Source organism: Alligator mississippiensis, chromosome 14 (assembly GCF_030867095.1).
Source record: "Alligator mississippiensis isolate rAllMis1 chromosome 14, rAllMis1, whole genome shotgun sequence".
NCBI lineage: Eukaryota > Metazoa > Chordata > Crocodylia > Alligatoridae > Alligator > Alligator mississippiensis.
Genome location: NC_081837.1, coordinates 36,304,319 through 36,322,404, shown reverse-complemented (window position 1 = coordinate 36,322,404; position 18,086 = coordinate 36,304,319). Strand labels below are relative to the sequence as shown.

Genomic DNA, 18,086 nt, shown 5'->3' with positions numbered 1-18,086 from the left:
TTCTCCTCCTCCTCGTTGCTTTTCTGTATCTCAGTCTTAAGGGTGAGATGATGGTGCATTACAAAAACAGATGCATTAATGGTTTTTCAGAGACTTGAACAAAGTAGATCAGAATCACTTATGCACTGAAGTCCATTTAGATGGCTAAGTGGAACAGAATCTCGCCCCTAGCGTGTATATACTGTTTAAAAGTTTAGTGGGTTCTTTCCCTTAAATACAAGAGACCTTCCAGGTAATTCAAGAACAACAGCAATAGCTGTCTCATTTTACTGCAAGTAAGTTATTCTCAATAAATAAAATGTTATATGGTCCTACACTTCTGGGGATATAATGTCTGCAAAACACTCACTAAGGGCTCCACAAAGCAGAAGACTGAAGATTTACACAGAATTATGTACCTGCCAGGGACATTTTAGAAGCCCATTTATCAAGCTTCCATCATGACAAACACCCCCCTTCCTCGTTTAAGTTGAACCAGAGTCCCCCTGGCATCCCAGCATGCTCTGCAGCCCTGGGCAGAACTGAGCTCTCTGATCCAGTGGAGCAGGGCTGGCCCCACTCCTTTGCTCTCTGGTCAGAGCAGGGGCAGGCAGGGCAGGGGCATGACCAGACACCTGCCCCATAAGGCGAAGGGGGCAGGGAAGAGATTTATCCCCCCGCCTCACCCCCCCAGTCCCACCAGCACGGACCTGCCAGGCATTTCTCTGCTGCCGCTCCAGCAGCAGGGCCGTGGCTGGCCCTGGAAGTAGCCTCAAGTAAACTGGCCAGGGAGGGGGTTTAATTTTCTCCTCCCTGTCCCACCAACATGGACCCGAGCTGGGGTCTGCCTGGCACTTCCCCCTCGCTGCAATAGAGGAGGGGGCACGGCTGCCCCCTCCCTGGCCAGTTCACTCGAGGCTACTGCCAGGGCTGGCCACTGCCCTTCCAACACAGCTTCCCTGAAGCCGAGGGCCATGCTCTAGCATGTGCCCGCATTTTCAGAGTCAAAAGTGAATGTCTATTCATTTGCAAACAGGTTCAATCTAGACAGGTTAGACTAACCTGCAAAGACTGAATCAATTCATGCCCTGGCTTTCTGAATGTCTGTCCCTAGCCCACATCTACCACAACACCATCTCCCCCCCCACAGAGCTTCTCCGTATCATCTTGGTGTAAATTCTTCAGTACTGAGAAGCTGACTTACTTCCATATAGCATGGAAGATTTATAAAGCTACATAAATTAATTAGGTTAAAACACACTGTATTTTATCCATCTATCTATACACGCACACGCATATATGTATGTATATCTGTGCATACATAAATATATGTGTATATACATATGCCTATATTTTCTGTTTTTTTAAAGAGCCTGAGAACCTGTTACTTATGGAAAAAATTAGTTCTGTCTTAGACACACTTTGAAGTGTTGGCACCTATGGTGAGACTTTTAAGAGTTACATAGATAAATACTTAGGCACTGGATCTGTCAGAAGTGGGCATGTATCCCCTCTAGTCACCACTGGAAATCTTGCCCCAAATACTATTTAATTAAATAACTGAAGGACCTCCTAAGCTCACACAGTGGTGAGGTGTGTGACGGTGCAAAGAAATAGTTAAAGGTGCTTCCCATTCAGGAACAAAGAAAGGAAAACATGGGGATGGACCAAATGACTTGCAGCAGGGACAAAATCCCCAACACTGAATTCAGTGAGTCAGTCCCTTGGGCAGGGGTGGCCAACCTGTGCCAATCTCCGTAGCACGTGGCAGATTAGAGAGGGGACAGCCAGCACAGCAGCATATAGGACAGAAAGCAAAAAGCAAAGGAAAAAAAAAATCAAGCAAGGAGCACAGCGCTGGAAGCATATAGCAAAGCAGTAGACTGGGCAGGGGAAGGGGGTCGGAGGCAGACTTGGGGACGGCATGGGGTTGATTTGTGGCACACCTGCCAAAAAGTTTGGCCCCCACTGCCCTAGGACAAACTTTTTCCGTCCCAGACAGCCTCTCACTCCAGGGCTTATGCAACCTTGTAATTAAATCACATTTTGTTCTACAGTGCTGAATCGATGCTCATGAATGATAACACCATTTGATTTCTGACTGTTTCTGTTAATGTCTTTTCTAGGTTCATTATTCAGCTGTTAGAGTTTATCTTTAGTATAGAAGTTCTTTCCTGGAAGCTTTCCTTCCCCCCCCACCCTCTACTATACCTCACGGCATCCAAAAAAGATTTTAAAAGAGTAAAACAATGCTGTTCATAAAACTAAAAAATGTACTCTATAAATGAGATTTGGGAAGCTGGAACTCTCAGAAAAGTAAATAACAAAGCAGCTGCCACTTATTTCAAAGTATTTTCAGGCACGGGTCTTGCACTTGTCTAGCAGACAGGGCTAGACAGCATTCCAGACCTCCAGAGAAAGTCCCAGAAGTATGTCAGCTCTTTTGCCTTCCTCTCTCGTGTGCATCTGCTGCTGCTCAATGTAGTTTCTTTTCTTCCTGAAGACCTCTCATTTCTTCCCTTCTTTAGGGTCAGTCTTTAAAAACACTTTCCTCTGACTGCCTCCTCTACACTTCTCTCTGCTCAGATCAGGTCGGTAGCCCTTAGCCCTCTCGACTGACTGTGACTAATGTCGATCCACGTCTGGCCAAGTCTAAAGGATTCCTTTCTCTTTATCATCTTCTCCGCTTCTTCCCAGTCACTCTCCTGTTGGGTTAATCTCATCCGGTTTGTCTCCTGTCCAAGTACCTGCTCCTTTGGTAGCTCACACCAAGAGGGAACTATCAAATCCATTTTCTTTTCAGTTGTCTCATTCACTCTCCTGATTCCAGCTATCAACTCCAACCCAGCAGTTGTCAAACCTGCCTCTAGCTCTCTCATCTGCCCTGTCTTGTGTCTCCAAGTAGCTGCCCCCTGTCCTATCGCTAGCTCAAACTCAGTTGTCCCTAAAGTGAACTCGCCTTCTAATTCCCTTTCATCACTTACTTTCTTTATGGTTATATAGATCCTTCTCCTTCCCCTTTTCCAAGCTCACAACTTTGAGGTCACGTGCAATTCTTCTCCTAATGACTGGAATCTCATTAACGCTCTGCAATCATAAAAATGACCGTCCCATAAAAATCTGCTGTTGCTACTCCCGCTTCTGAAAACTTTGTTCAGATTTGATTACGTCTTGCCTTACCATAACCTTCTCCTCTTGGGCTTCTTCAAAGTGTCTATGCTAAAATCATCTTCTTCTGCCACTGCTCTGATTAAGCTGCCCTTATCCTAGGGACCCTTCCTATCTCCTGCACACCAGATCCAATTGCATTTTGCTCTACTTCAGGTCTGTATAGAAACTCAACCCCAAATATGTCTAATCTAATTTTCTCCTCCCCCTCATACTTCCTATGTTCCTCTCAATTATCTTGCCCTGACACTTCCTTCATCTTCCTTCTGCTCCTTCTCTTTGTCCCCTACCCTTGGAACAAATTTCTCCAAATCCTTCCTTAAAACGTACTTCTTCCCAATAATTATTTTTCTCCTCAACAATTCCTCCTCATATTCCTTTCCTCAACTTTAGACCCACAAATTCTTGCATCTACCTTGTCTATTTTAGCAGGTAAGGTCTCCAGAACATGGTTTGTGTCTTACTGTGTAAATGCATATACATTTATGTCACTATATAAAGTTAGTAGAAGTTGAAAATGTAATCATTCTGTTGCATTATGTTGCCCCTGTCATCACAGAACCAGAAAATGAGGGTTGGAAGTGACCTCAGGAGGTCACATCTAGTCCAACCTCCTGCTCAAAGCAGGACCATCCCCAACTAGATCATCCCAGCCAGGGCTCTGTCCAGCCAGGCCTTAAAAACCTCCAAGGATGGAGATTTCACCGCCTCTCTGGGTAACCCGTTCCAATGCTTCACCACCCTCCTAGTGAGAAAATGTTTCCCCAATATCCAACCTAAACTTCCCTTGCCGCAACTTGAGACCTTTGTAATGCTTTGTTCCATTACAGTTCTGCTAGACCGGTCGTTCTCAACCTTTTTTCTACCAGGACCCATTTCTAAAGATCAATGGCCAGTCCCAACCCAGTGCCCCTCACTCCTGACCCACTGCCCCCTGCCTCCCAGTGTGTGGGGCAGCAGGTGGGTACGTGGGGTATGGGGGGGTGGCCCAAGCAGCCCCATGGAGGTTGGACCACCAGCCTGCAAGGGAAAAACCACGGTTTCCCACAATTTTCTCCTTTAAAGGAGAACCCATTTTTAAAGTTTGTGACCCTTTCAAATATTTTTGCAGCCCATGAGTTGAGAAACACTGGATCTTAAAGTACTTCAAAACAAAATGAGTATTTATACCCATTTTACAGACAAGAAGCCTGATATGGTCCAAAGCAACTGCCCCAGTTTGTGCTAGACGAGAGAACAAAAACCTGGTCTGACTTTCGAGTCCCCCCGCCATCCACAATAACTACTGAACTACACATCACTGGTGTAGCCTGTGAGGCTTCAATACATATACTGTGCAGCAAAAGACGACTGTTCAGTTCTCTCCAGTGTTCGAGCTACGTTCCACAAGTGCCCCCAAGAACGTAAAATAAGTAACTGTAAAGTCAAGGCACATCTATGCCTATACTAAGTGCAAGATCTTATTCTAACACTCTGTCCTTCCTTCCCCTTCACTCTCCATCTCCCCAAGTGTTCACTGCCCTCATTCATCACTTCCTATATAACATTACACAATATCTCAGCAACTGGGACTACATTTTTGTCCAGTAAAATTCCTAGCACTCGCAGTACTGCGAGTACATTGTTCCCTTGCTCACTTTCATTTTTTTCCCCTAGAAATTCCATTGTGCATGGTGGTAATCATTTCCTCTGCCTCGGCGATGTTTATACCTCCTCAAATACTTGTACTTGAAGAGGTATTTTGTTTCAAACATTATAATATACACACACTTAAAGATTACAAGCCAGCACATTCAGCAATCCAACTAGGGCTTGCAGATTGACAGCAAAGTCCTTTCCTTCATTAATATTCTACCTAATTTTCATTCAAGCCTACTGCATCTTTATGAAGTTTGCCCATAGCAGCCAGCTGCCTTCTTCTTCCTGTGGCTAAAAACATTTCTTTGTTTCCTCTGCCGTGATTATACTTATGGAGCAATGACTATACTTATGGAGCAGTATTCACACATGGTTTGAGGAAAAAAGAATTCAAAAAATTTCCCCAGCATATTTTCGGGACACGGGAAAAGCTTTCTTTTCAATTGTTTATTATACTCGGGTTGAACACGGCTCTTGCCCCATGACGACTGGCTAAAATGTTTTAAGTCAAGTTTCAGCATCTTTCCCAGCCAACCTTAAAGTCTTGATTTAAAATCAGCTATCCTCCAAAACAGATGAGAAAGCAATATTTTAATACCATCAGTTTGCTCATTTGATGGGATGGCACTTCACAAACTGGCACCTTCAGGCCTCCCCTACACCACGTAAGCTACCATTAGCAAAGCCCTGTTTATTTAAACACAGACAATCTCATCATGCAGACAAAACTATACAAAGCTGCGTCGAAAGGCATCTTGAATACATCACTAGAGATGTGGACTGGAATTCATCAACTCAAGACATGCATTATTTCTGAATTTATTCGTCAAAAGCTCTTACATCCCATCATGCAAATGATATTCTTTTGTGGTATCAATATGTTTGTCCGAGTATGCATTTACCAGCAGGAAAATAGCAGCTTCACGACAGCTATTTTGCCTATTGACTAAGAGAGAGAAAATAAGAGCAAGAACCTAAAATCATGTCTATTTTGTGCAATTTATTATAATTGCTCCAACTTCTCTCTCACGTCTTTATTTTTACGCTTCGCAGGATATTTTAGGCAGGTATCATTAGGAAAAATACTGGTGTCTTGACATAAGAGCTTCGTTTTGTGACAAAGCTTTGGCTTTTAGAGAAAGAAAGAAAAAAAGAAAGAAAGAGCCCCCCTTTGTGCGGTGTATCACTGCTGCAGACCAAGGGGTCTCTGCTCCAGTGCCCTAGAGAGCGCAGCTATAGGAAGTCGCAGGACACCATTTCAGCAGTGGGTAAAAGGTTGCCTGTGGTTCATGCAGCCCAGTTGTCAATCAGCCGGTCTAAAATGGGTGGCCAAGCTCCAGCATATGTGCCACAAGTGTCACAGGCAGCGCGTGTGTGGCACGAGGCAGAGCGGGGAGGGGGCAGGCAGCACAGGGGCAGATAGACCGGGGAGCAGAAAGCAGAGCAGCGGAGCAGATAGGGGGAAAGTCCTGTTTGCAAACAGGTAAAACTGTAGCAAAGCAGAACATTTACCTTTTCATTTTTACAAAAACCCAGGGCAAACAAGACTAAGGACGCGGGGACTTTTGCTAAATTAAACATTCCAGGTTAAAAATGACACTGTTGCGACTTGAACAAGATGCGCCACAGCAAAGGCATCCATCCCCCCCTGCTCGCTCACTGCCAGGCAGGGGGGCAGGCCCCGCATCTACCCCCGGGCAGCCGGATGCCCCTCGGTGGCATCGGACACCCAGGACGGATTCGCAGGGACGAAGCCCCCGGGGCTCCCCAGGACCAGGGCTGGAGCTGGCTTTGGGGCGCCCTGCCTGCCACCCTTGATGTCCAGAGACCAGGCACAACGCTCAGGGCCGAAGGCGCTGGGGCTCGGCCTCGAGACCCCTCCACACATCGCAGCTTCCGTGCACACACTCACCCCCACCCCCAAAAAAGCGATTTTTTTGTAGTTAAAATTCCCCAGTTGGTCTAATCAGAGGTAGCATTTGGGAACCAAGAGCTCCACATGTTTGCATTTCGCACCCTGCACCACAGGGAAGCAGCGGAACAGATCCCCCACCCGCCCCGCGCTGCCCAGCCCCGCTACCTGCCGCCGCCGCTGCCCGCTGCGAATGCACTGAGCTCCCGCGCCGGCCGCGGGTCCCCTGCGCGAGGCCACGCCCCTCGGCGCGTCCATTGGCAGTCAGCCTTGCCCGTCCGGGCGAGCCGCCTGCTCATTGGCCATCTCTGCTCCCGCATGCAAATCAACAGGGTGTTCTACCCCCGCCCCCCCGGGGTGCTGAGCTCGAGGCCGGGGGCAGCGCGCGGCTGGCTGCAGCTGCCCAGATGTGCCCGGCGCTGCGCGGCGCCTCGGGGCCGGGAGTGGTAGCCGCTCGTTCCGCGGGGCAGCGCGGCTCTGGGAGCGGGGAAGAGCCATCATCGCCCCCCCAGCAGTGAGCAGGGGAAGAGGAAGAAGAGTAGCGATAACAACAAAAGTGGTCGTGGATACCCGTAAGGAGAAATAGTCATTACAACAGAGCTGATGCTGATCCGAGCCGTGATCAGGATGCGATCCAAATGTTAATCCATAATAACAACAGCAGCAGCAACGATGAGGATTACTGCTGGGGCCGTCCTCCTCCTCATCGCACAATAAGAAATAATAAATGATATCAGCAGCGACAGCGATAAGGATGATGGCAATAGCAGCAACAATAATAGTCCTCCTCCTCCTCAAGGTACAAGGAATGAAAATAAAAATAGTCATAATAGCAACAACGATGACGGTGATGATACCAGCAGCGATCATCATCATTATCGTGGTACAATAAAAATACAGCCGCAGCAATGATGATACCAGCAGCAATAACGTCATCATCATCTTGCAATAATAATAATAATGGCCAAAACAAGGAGGAGGAGGAAGAGGATGATAACAGCAATAACAGTAATAGTAATTATCATCATGCAACAATAAATAAATAACAACAGCAACAACAACAGTAATGATGGTGATGATAGTAATACAAACGACATTGCACTAATAATAGTACTATTAAAATGATAACAAAAATAGTAATGCTACTGCTACTAATACTATTAATAATACTATTCAGAGTCACTCCTTCCACTGCTCAGTTTTGCTTGGTGTGGGGGTCTCTCATCCTCCCCCACAAGAGTGGAAAGAAAACCAGTGAACCCACATGTGAAAATGTAACCCACAAATTCCTACAACTGGCTTTTTTATTTATTTGTTTTGTCTCCTCTGACCCTTTGCTTGCTGCAACAGTGAAAGCAGACTGGCTCCTACCTTCCCTTCTCCTGCTCCCCTCTCCCCCTCTGTTTTGCCGCACAGGGTATCCTTGCCTGGGGAAGTGCGTATGACGGGGGGCAGACTCCTGTACCTGAGAGCGCTGGCCAACATTCCCAATGTCCCCAGGGGGCTCAGGTCACAGCAGCTCCCTCGCCCCGTGACACATTTGGGGCCAGGTTTTCTACACTCCCTGTGCTGAGTGAGTGAGTGAGCTCTTCAGGGAAAAAGTGGGCTGCGTGTTTCAACTCTGAACATAATTGCACAGACTGACTCAGCAGCTCTGTCGCCCCAGTTGCAAGGGAGTCAGTCCCTACCTAACTCTGTTGCACTAGCCCAGCAGTGCTAAAGAGTTGCTCTACTTGAGGCCTGCAAGTCTGTGTCAAGGTATTCTCTATCTTCAAGCTAAACCCATTTGTCCTCAGTCCACCCCTTTGGTGGATGCCTGGCTTTCGAAGCATGTGGCATATTCTGACCACTGTTTAGAGACACAGCAGGGGTGGGAGTTAAACACTAACTAAACTCCTCTTTTCTTTGTTTTATGGGTTTAATATTAGACTAGCCCTGTTATCAGAACATATAGTTTTCTGGTTTGTTCCCTTGGCTGTTATTTTTAGCATTGTATCAGAAAAACAAACCCTCTTGTAGTTTTCTAAAAGTTAGCGCTAGAAAGGAATTTTTTGGAGGAAATGATGGTTATTGTAATGATTGTGGCTGTTGTTTGGCTTAAGACTTTTGTTTTAAACTGTATTGGAAACAGCACTGTAGCTAGAACCCAGAATGCTGTGTGTAATGTAATACCTTCTCACTAGTGTTGCACTTTATGTTTCAGTAGCTGTCAGTTTAGGACAGGGAAAGTAGCTAAATTACTTGTATTTTTTCAGTCTCATGTTCTGGTTTACTGGCAGCAGCGGACAAATGGTCAAACCAGCCCTAAACTCTTGGAAGCCTGGCTCCAATCCTGGGCACGGAGCATTTGAAAGTCCAACCCTCCAACCTTTTTATTTCCTTTTTAATTGGCTTGATTGGTATTATAAGACAACCAGGGCCCCAACCATGGTCAGGACCTGATTGTCTTGAGAGCTGTACAAATATCAAAGGAGACGTTTTCATTTGTTTTTCATCTGCAAAGGACCACCTCTTACTATAAATCTGCAATTGGACCTGGCTTTCCCCCTTTTATTGCTACAATAGGTGACCTAAGGACAAGCTTATTTGTCAGTGGATTTATAATGTTATTAATCTCTTTCTGGCAGTGTCTGTTTTTTTGATGTGATGTTGAATCATGTTAGCTTTTTTGCCTTTAGAGACCAACAGAATGCCTTGGAAATGAGAGGCTAAAATTGAAACTGAAATTTAGAAGGTAGCAGCTGGTTCAGTGTAAGGGGGAGTTACTTTAACACAGCTTTTGCCTAATTGAAATGCAGTGGGGAAACTCTGGACATTCATAAATACACGAGGAACAAAATCTACCAGCATTGTTTTAACTTTCATTTTAAATCCTCCTATAACCTTAAACGTTACATCGTTTCCCTGACCCAACCCCAACACTTCTATTTCCCATTTAACAAGCCATTATTGCGGGCTTCAAAGATAGCCAACGCGAAACAGGCCACTTATTTTGTGCAGAAAGCATGAGTGAGGCCAGAGTCCTCCACCATATCTCCACTGGATACCATGAAAGTCAGTGGGAGGAGCTCACACACTGGCTTCACACTGTACCACAAAAATGGCAGCTACTTTCTTTAAAAATGATCACTTGGCATGAATGTGATGGAATTTTCTTTTAAAGAACACTTTTCAATCTGGATGATGTTCTGTAACAAATTCTAGCTATTTAAAAGTTGGGGCTTATCACGCCCCTATTTCTCTCCCCTCCTTAATTTTATAGTACTATTTTAGAAGGAAATTAAATTTAAAAAGGACATTAAAACAGTGAGACTGACGTAAACTCCCAAAAGCCAGGAAATTCACAGCTAAGGCAGCCACTCTGTCCTCAGTTCACCTTCTTGTGCCTGTGTATTGCAGCATAGGCATTATGTAAGATCACACTGTTCTGAGACCTCTGCAATGCTTATGCTAAAGTGGTTGGATTCAGAGCAAAATAGAAGCCTCCGATTGCTTGTTTTTTTTCTCTTTAGGCTTTTATAAGTGAATTTAGAGTAGATGAGAAAGTCAAGTATTAGTCACACTAACTTCATCTGCTGGCAAGTATCTGCATAAAACATTACCAGTGCATCTTTCCCCAACCTACAGCACCCCTTCCCATTCTTGCTGTAGGTTCACATCCAGCTCTGGCAGCATGCCTCAAGTCTGACATACTAAAGCACCTCTTCAACACTGTCACCCCAACCCCTTCTTTTCCCCCAGTGTATGCCAGCCGTGACCCACAAACAGCCTCTGCTATTCCAGCTGTGAGCCCAGACAATCCAGTGTACCCCACAGCTCTGCCAGTGTCCCTTAGTCTTAACTCAACACCGTTATTCAGGTGCTGGGCCTCTCTCGAGCTGAGATTGCCAGTTGTGTAAACCTAAATGTCCTGCCTTTGGGCAATTTGGGATAGAACATTAATATAATTTTAACTGTGCTGCAGCTTCTAGTCCTTGTTATGCAAAAGATATTGCCTGTCAACCAAAGGGTAATATCGGGTAAGAATTTGTATCAGCTGCTACTGTGGGAGAACATAACACAGCTCTGATACTTCATAGAGGCATGTACTCAGGAACATGTTATCTATGTAGAGCTAGGTACTTACTGCCAAAGCATCTTAGAAGAAAAAGAAAGGTTGTTTTAGCCCTGCAATGGCACTGTTCATTAATGGTATACATAATGATCATTCTGGTGTTGGAAATTTTTGCACAAGCTGTGTTGCCTTTCTCTGTGCACACACTTTACTCTCTATTTGATTGAGTGGCTTTTACTGACTTGAGTCACAGCCGTGCCTCTCCTACTGTGACCTGTCATCATAGTGAAAATCAGCTTAAATGCTGAGGTTCTTTGAGAAACTGGGCCTGAAGAAGAGGGAGGGATACTGGAAGAGGAAGACCCCTAACACCAGTACTTGCTTTCTCTGCTGGTCTGATCAAGCCTGGTTTTGCTAATGGTAGCATGCCAAGTTTCAGCCACTCTTTCTATGGCTGGTTTGTGATGTGTCTGAACTGATTGGGACAATGTATAGAACAGAAGCCATATATAACAGGAAGGGTTTGTACAGGATGGTTGTCTAGAAAGGGTGCAGCCAGGAAAGCCTCCATTCTCATTCCTCCAGGTCCCAGTAATAACATATAGACTGCATCATGCATGTTCCACCTATGTTGAGCTTGCTGGGTTATGCATGTGATATGCTATGGCATTCCTCCCACTACACACTCCACATCTCTGTACTAATGCACTCCTGGGGTTCCAGTAAAGCCTCCAGAAACATGGGAACAGATCAGGTGAAAGACCTGTGGATATCAAAAACCACCAGGTGATTTCCTCTCTCCCCTGCCTGCTTAACGGCATCCATCCAAGTCCCAAATCCATTAACTCTGACCATAATACCATGTGGGCAGGGCTCTATTAAGCAGTGCATAGGTGGGGGCAAAGGGAACACAGCTGTTTGGCATCGCCGGCAGCAATCCTGAAGAGGATTCTCATGAAAAGTAGCTCCGACTTGAGCATCATTCAAACTTCTGCGGGGTCCTTCTCCAAACCACTTGGACTAGGTGGAAGTGGAGGATTTACGGAAACCCAGATGGGTAGCAATGCACAAGGGCTGGCCTTCCACGGAAATGCTCTGTCTTCCAGGGATTACTCTGAGATCTGCCACAAATTCCCATAGGTGTCAGGAAACTGCCTTCCACATCCCACTACACATGACAGGCCAGATTGGTAGGAGAGCTTAGCCACTACTATCTTGAGCTGTTTCAACAACCCAGTCCAATTGTGATTGCTTAGTATTTGCAGATGTGAACCTGGGGTGTGTGGGAGGGAATCTGGCAATTTTTTCACCCCTCTGAAAAGTTCCCCCGCAGGAGGATATGCAGAGGCTGGACTGCAGCGCTAGCAACGGCTCCGCTTCCCCCGTCTGCCACAGACTGTAACACTAGCTCTGGAGGAAATCTGTGCCTCCCAAGCCATGACACCATAAATACTGTAAGACTCTTCTGCCATAGAGACTGGCCGTTCACTCTCACCGGTCCAGCCAATGTACTGCATGTACTATGCACTGCTGACCCCGATGTACTGTCTCTACACAGATTACATGGGAAAGAGCTCTCTGGGTTAACGCCTAGCTTGTGACCTCAGCTGGGAGAGAAGCCCTAAAAGACAAGCTCAGGCTTAGGACACATATCAGGTTAGCTGCAAGAGTTAAAGTAGCAGAAGCAAGCCCTATTTATAAAAGATCTGCTGTTCCTTTTGACATGACACGGTTTTCAGTCCTCATGGCGCTGAGAATCTCAACAGCTTCTGACATGACATGAATGTGGAGGTACACACACCAAAAAAAAAGAGGTATTTTTTATTCATCTGTACCTCGTTCTAAAAACAGACTAAATTATCTGCATTAAACACATGAGACTGAACAGAGAAGTCCCTGCTATTCTGCTTTAAATCTAAAAGCCACATCAGCAAATCCCTCCAGAGCATTTTAGATCAAAAGCAAATAAGCTGGTTTGGTTTCCTTCTCACCCTGCGAGTTAAATTGATACATTTTTTACTTATGTTTTCACACACAAGGCTTCCTTCTTCTATATTTACTTGTAGCAAGAGGGAGGGAACCAGAAGATGCTTTAAAATTAGTCAAACCCTGCCAAAGAGTTTCAGTAAATTTGCACTTTTGCTTTTGAAGGGACCTGGTTTGTGCACCAGGAAAAGGACCACACTAAGAAAGCAAGGCAGGTAAAATGGTGTTCAGATCATCCAGACAGCTAAGGAAAGGCAGCCTCTTCTCAGATATTCAGTGACATTTATATTGTTATATATTCTGGTGAAATGCACCTATTTCTGGAGCTGATGTAGTTCTGGCTGGGTTTTAGAGGTGCCACACGCTTCCAGTTATGAACACAGCTGGCGCTTTTTAAACTTGATTTCTAGGGCTGGCTTGCTTTCCCTTGGTGGAGTAGGTGACTGTTGCAGAGCTTGGCTGAGCTATTGCCTCATGCACACACACACACACACACACACACACACACGTTCTCACCCACCCGCCCTTCTCCTCGCTCTTTCTCAAATTATTTTGTTCCGACGCTGGCATCGCATCATGCCAAGTTTTAACCTAAAGGCAAAAATAAAGCCTGGGTTGTGCAAGAATCCTTCCCATTTGCAGGTTATCAACAGGAGGGGCCCCACACATGGTGAAAGCCACTGACTGTTAAGCAGACCTGGGGCTTACACATCAGTGGGTACACGCAATATTTACTGCTCAATGGGTCTCCGTGTTACACAATAGCCTGCCTACACCAAGTACATTTTGTACTAACTGTCAGCAATGGGCCCAGCTGCATCAACGATGACAACAGTCTGGAGTGCCAGTGTGGACAGGGGTAAATTGCTTTCAAGGGCATGTCAAGACCACCTGCTTACAGCAGGTCTCCTTGACACTGCCTGGAAAGGCGCAGCTCCATGAATGCGAACACTTAAACTATTGTCATCACCGAAGGGGTACAGCTTGTGCTAGCACAGACAAGGCTCGAGAGCACTCGTTCTAAGAGTCTGCGCTTTAAGTTGCATTCGGTCTACCCAAGATCCCTTGCTGATTTCCCTGGAAAATCCCAAGGGGGTTGGGAGCACAGAAAGGCACTGCCTCTCTGAGCGAATATGACTTTACCGAAAGCGAGATGCTTCGAAACACCTTCCTGTAAGAAGCCAGGCAGTGAAGGAGCAGAATTAGAAATCTTTACTGGCAACAGTGTAAAGACCTGGTTAAAACGGCTGTCTGCCCCGACCTCTCCTGGCTGGAATCTCCATTGCTAAACTGTGTGTCATAGCCCCTGTATCAACGTGAAAGGGTATGATCCTCCAGTTGAAGCAGTTGTGGCCTGTATTTCTAAAGCAATTAAATAGGTGTTCTCCTACCATGTCCCCTATCAAGCTCTTCTTCAAGCAGTGGTGAAAGCTGCTGACTGATTACAATAATCTCATCTCTTTTTACCACCTTCCTTACATTTTTTTTAATAAAAATTCAATTGTGAAACGAGCTCAATAAATCCAAGCGACATACATAGGCATGAGCCTTACCTGACAATGCCATAGCCTCCTTCATGCTGTTGTTAGTTCTCCAAATCGATTCCTTGCCCTACACTACAGCTGGACAAATGGAGTAGGGCATCTGGTAATCCTGGTTAGGATCCTACTTCCAGCATCCTAACCATTGTGAAATGAGCTCAATAAATCCAAGCTACATACATAGGCATGAGCCTAACCAGGATGCTGGAAGTGATTTGGGATTAGAGTTCAGGATTAAAGTTTCCGAAGACAAATACATAAAGTATGCATTTATGATCCAGAATGTCAGAGTCTATTGAAACATCAGCTCAAATCTGGCACCCAGAAGATATTTTGTGTCCCCAGCACCTTTCAGTGCAATGAATCCGGCTCTTACAGTGCAATGAAGTAGACACACCTTGTAAAGTAGTTAGGATTGGGCCTCAGTTTCCCCGTGAGTGCAGAGAGGTTAAGTGGCTTATCCAGGATTGGACACAGGATCCCTAGCGGAGCCAGGAGTACAATCTCACTCAGGGCCTTTACTCACCAGACAGCGCTCCCTTTCAAAGAACTCCCACCGTAGACAGTTACGCCAGATGAAAGGGACAGACTATTTTCCTACATTATCTTGCCCTATTTTGTTTTTAAACCACGCCGGTAAGTTAATTGAGAGTTGGCAGCCCCGCGAGTGGGCAGGCAGGGGACAAGCCTGTTTCCATGCGTTAAAGGGTATGAATGGCTTTTTGAGATCAGGTCATCCCCCTCACAGATAAAAGCAGAAGTAACTGACAGCAGGATGTAGCTGCGCCTGGAGCAAGCATGTATAAATAAAGTTCAGCTTCTGAGTCCTGGACTAAGGCCACTTGTAACACAAAGTACATTCCGGCCTGAGTGTAACAAACTGTACCAACCTCCTCCTGGGCCATGACTTGGGAATCAGAGAGAGGAGGGGGGAAGGGGGAGAAGTTTCCTGCTGATAGATGCCTTGAGATTATACGGCAGACACAACAGGGCGGCACCCGCTGCTGAATAGGTGCTGGATGGCACAGGGTGCTGGCTGGCAAACACAGTCTCATCTGCTGGAGCTCTCGGGCACTTGCTTTTGGGAGAGCGCCGTGCCATGAGCAGCTCTCCCATCTACTTCCCCAAACTGTCCCTTTTGGGTGGGAGGTTCAACTACATAAAATCTCCAGTGGCCGGCTGCTCTCAGCAGGTGTGGGGGGGTATCTTTGTGACACAGTATCACGGAGAGTCTGCAGGCATGTGGATGCTGCACCAGAAGCAACGGGATGAGAAGATCGAATTCATGCCCATCTATTATATGCAATAGAGGTGATGCAGACCTCCTATTCAGTGTCTTTGGCACCACCCTTAGGTGCATTCTTTGCTCCATTGCTAGCACCAGTGATCTGAGCCCCAGACCAAGCAGAAACACTAGACACAGAATAGGACCAGAAGTAGGATCCAGGGTGGGGACCACAGGCTCTCTGCTGGGTCCTGCATGCCTTGCCTCTATGTGCTCAGTCCCTCGCAGGATGCAACACTGTGGGCATCTATGGATCTCAAAGCACTTTACAAACAACCAGGACTCAAGCCTCATGAGTCTGCTGTTCTGATGCCCATGGAATGGGCAGACAATTAACTTTCCTCTATGTGACTAAGAAGCATGCCTCATCCTGATACACGAGGATACAGCAACACCAAAAGCAGCATTAAATATAATGCTAAACTTTGGTTTAAAAACAAGTCATGAAATTCATCACTGACAATGAAATCAGTGGGTCAGCCAGACAACATTAACGAGGCTGCCCTCTGATAACTCAGCTGCTGGTGGGTTTCACTGTCCTTTGTTTCTAATTTAGCAGCATCTCTGGCCTCACATTCCCCGTTGGTCTCTGAGCTTTGACTCATCAAGAGAACAATGATATGCTAAATGCATCCATCTGAACTCAGCGCTCAATAGGCTATGTGGGCTGGGACTGAGATCACAGCTCATTCACCCTCTCTGCCAGTCTCCCTGGGTGGCCTTGGGTAAATCAGGGGGGCCAGATTTTCAAAGAGCTAAGGGACATATTTTCACGTGCTCTCTGCCCCACGTGCTCAGCTTACGTGGAAGTTTGGCCCCTAAATCCCATGGTGCCTCTGCTTCCTAGTGATATTTTCCACTAAGATATAAGTTATCTCAGCCTGGGGTGGCTTCCTCCTATGCATATACAATGCCCAGCACAGTGGGGGCCTAATCCTTAGCATGAATGCAATTCCCCTGTACTGATGCTTGAACCATCGCTGTGACCTGGGCTGCTAGCATAGTCATGGGGAGGATCCTGCCATTGTGGGAGCAGTCCTACACATTCAGTGCATCTAAATCCGTCCATAAGAGGCCCCAGTTCCTGTCAGCAGAGCCAAGTCCTGTCTGCGCATGGAGCCTTGGGCTATTGTGTGTGCGCAGTGTCATTGCGTGACAGTTCACAGAGCAGTGTCAGGGTAATTGGAACAATATTTAAATAGCCAGAGATCCTGGTTAGCCCAGGTCAAGGGCTAAGGGCCAAATCCTTTCAAACTGAGCTCATTCAAGCACACTGGGCAGTGACACTGTATGGAAGATGAGCAGACCCAAAGCTCTATATGATATGGGGTCTTTGGGAAGCATTTAAATCTGGCTCACGTCCTGACCATGGAGCAAACACACGGCTCCCATGAGACTATCTAATATATTTGTGTGTGTCATCATCACCACATATGAAGTCTCAAGTTAGGAGAAACACACACACATACATACACACACACACATATATATATATATATATAGGTACATACAGAGAGAGAAAGAGACTATGTACTGCACATCCAGCTCACTGCGTTAATCCCTTATGAAGCTGCCCATTCATTTTGAGTTCCCTTCAGCATCTTATACCACAAAGTCGGGTTTCCTCCTGGCCTAGGAGGTGGGCCTCCCACCCACCCACCTCTCTACCTATCCCCTCTAGAGCTGGGGCAGGGGGTGGGGAGGGGATGGCTGGGAGCTGCAAGCCAGCCCTCGGTGCAAGCTGAGAACACAAACAAGAGTGAGAAGCTGATGTGAGCTGGGCGACGTGCCAGCGAGGCAGAGCTGGAACACAATGTACTGAGCGCGAGGCAGCAAAGGGAACAGCCTGACTCAGCAGCTGGGGAAGTGGGTGTACTCTGTCGCTAGATAAACCACTCCTGCAGGCTTGTGGTCAGCCGCAAACCTGACAGAGCACGGCTGAGGGCTTCTGAGCAGAGCACTGGGGCTGTGAGCAATAAAAAGAGGCATTAACCCCCCCACCCATTCATCTGTCAAGAGCTGTCCATCCAGATCAGCTCTCAGCAGAGTCCCGGGAGCCTGCTGCTCTCTTGCGAACGAGTCCACGGTGCAAGGTGCACACCAGGTTCAGGACTCCTGAGGTCTGTATGCCCAGCTCTGCTGCTCAGGCAGCAAAAGTGACACTCTGCTCATCTCTAAAACAGAGAAAAATCCATAATCAATTAGCACAAGATTCCTTCCCCTGTACAGGGCTGCTGGCCAGCATGGTGTTCAAGTCAATCCTAAAAATACCAGGTGATGGGAGTTTCCTTTTTCCAGGGGGAGGATGCTCCACAACCCAATACACGATCACCACGAGAGATCCTGACCCTAAGTTTTCTTCGGGTCCGTTTCATTCCATTGGTTTCCCTCGCACTCCCACCTCCAGTGCACCGTGTTAAATCATTCCTCAAGCAGACCGCATCATTCGTCACAAGTATTTACCCTTTTTCTGCTTTTGCTCCTGGGGGTGGAATACCTGGAGGCCCTACCGCTCTCTGCTTC

General features: G+C 46.6%; 1 protein-coding gene across 1 annotated transcript in view; it reads right to left on the bottom strand.

Moving 5' to 3' along the window:
• The window catches only part of FKBP5 (FKBP prolyl isomerase 5), a 50,312-nt gene extending 43,395 nt beyond the window's left edge, over positions 1-6,917 (bottom strand). The window contains exon 1 of the mRNA XM_059717456.1: positions 6,866-6,917. The gene's annotated coding sequence lies outside the window, so the exon portion shown is untranslated. The remainder of the gene's footprint in view (positions 1-6,865) is intronic.
• Positions 6,918-18,086: the final 11,169 nt, after the last annotated feature.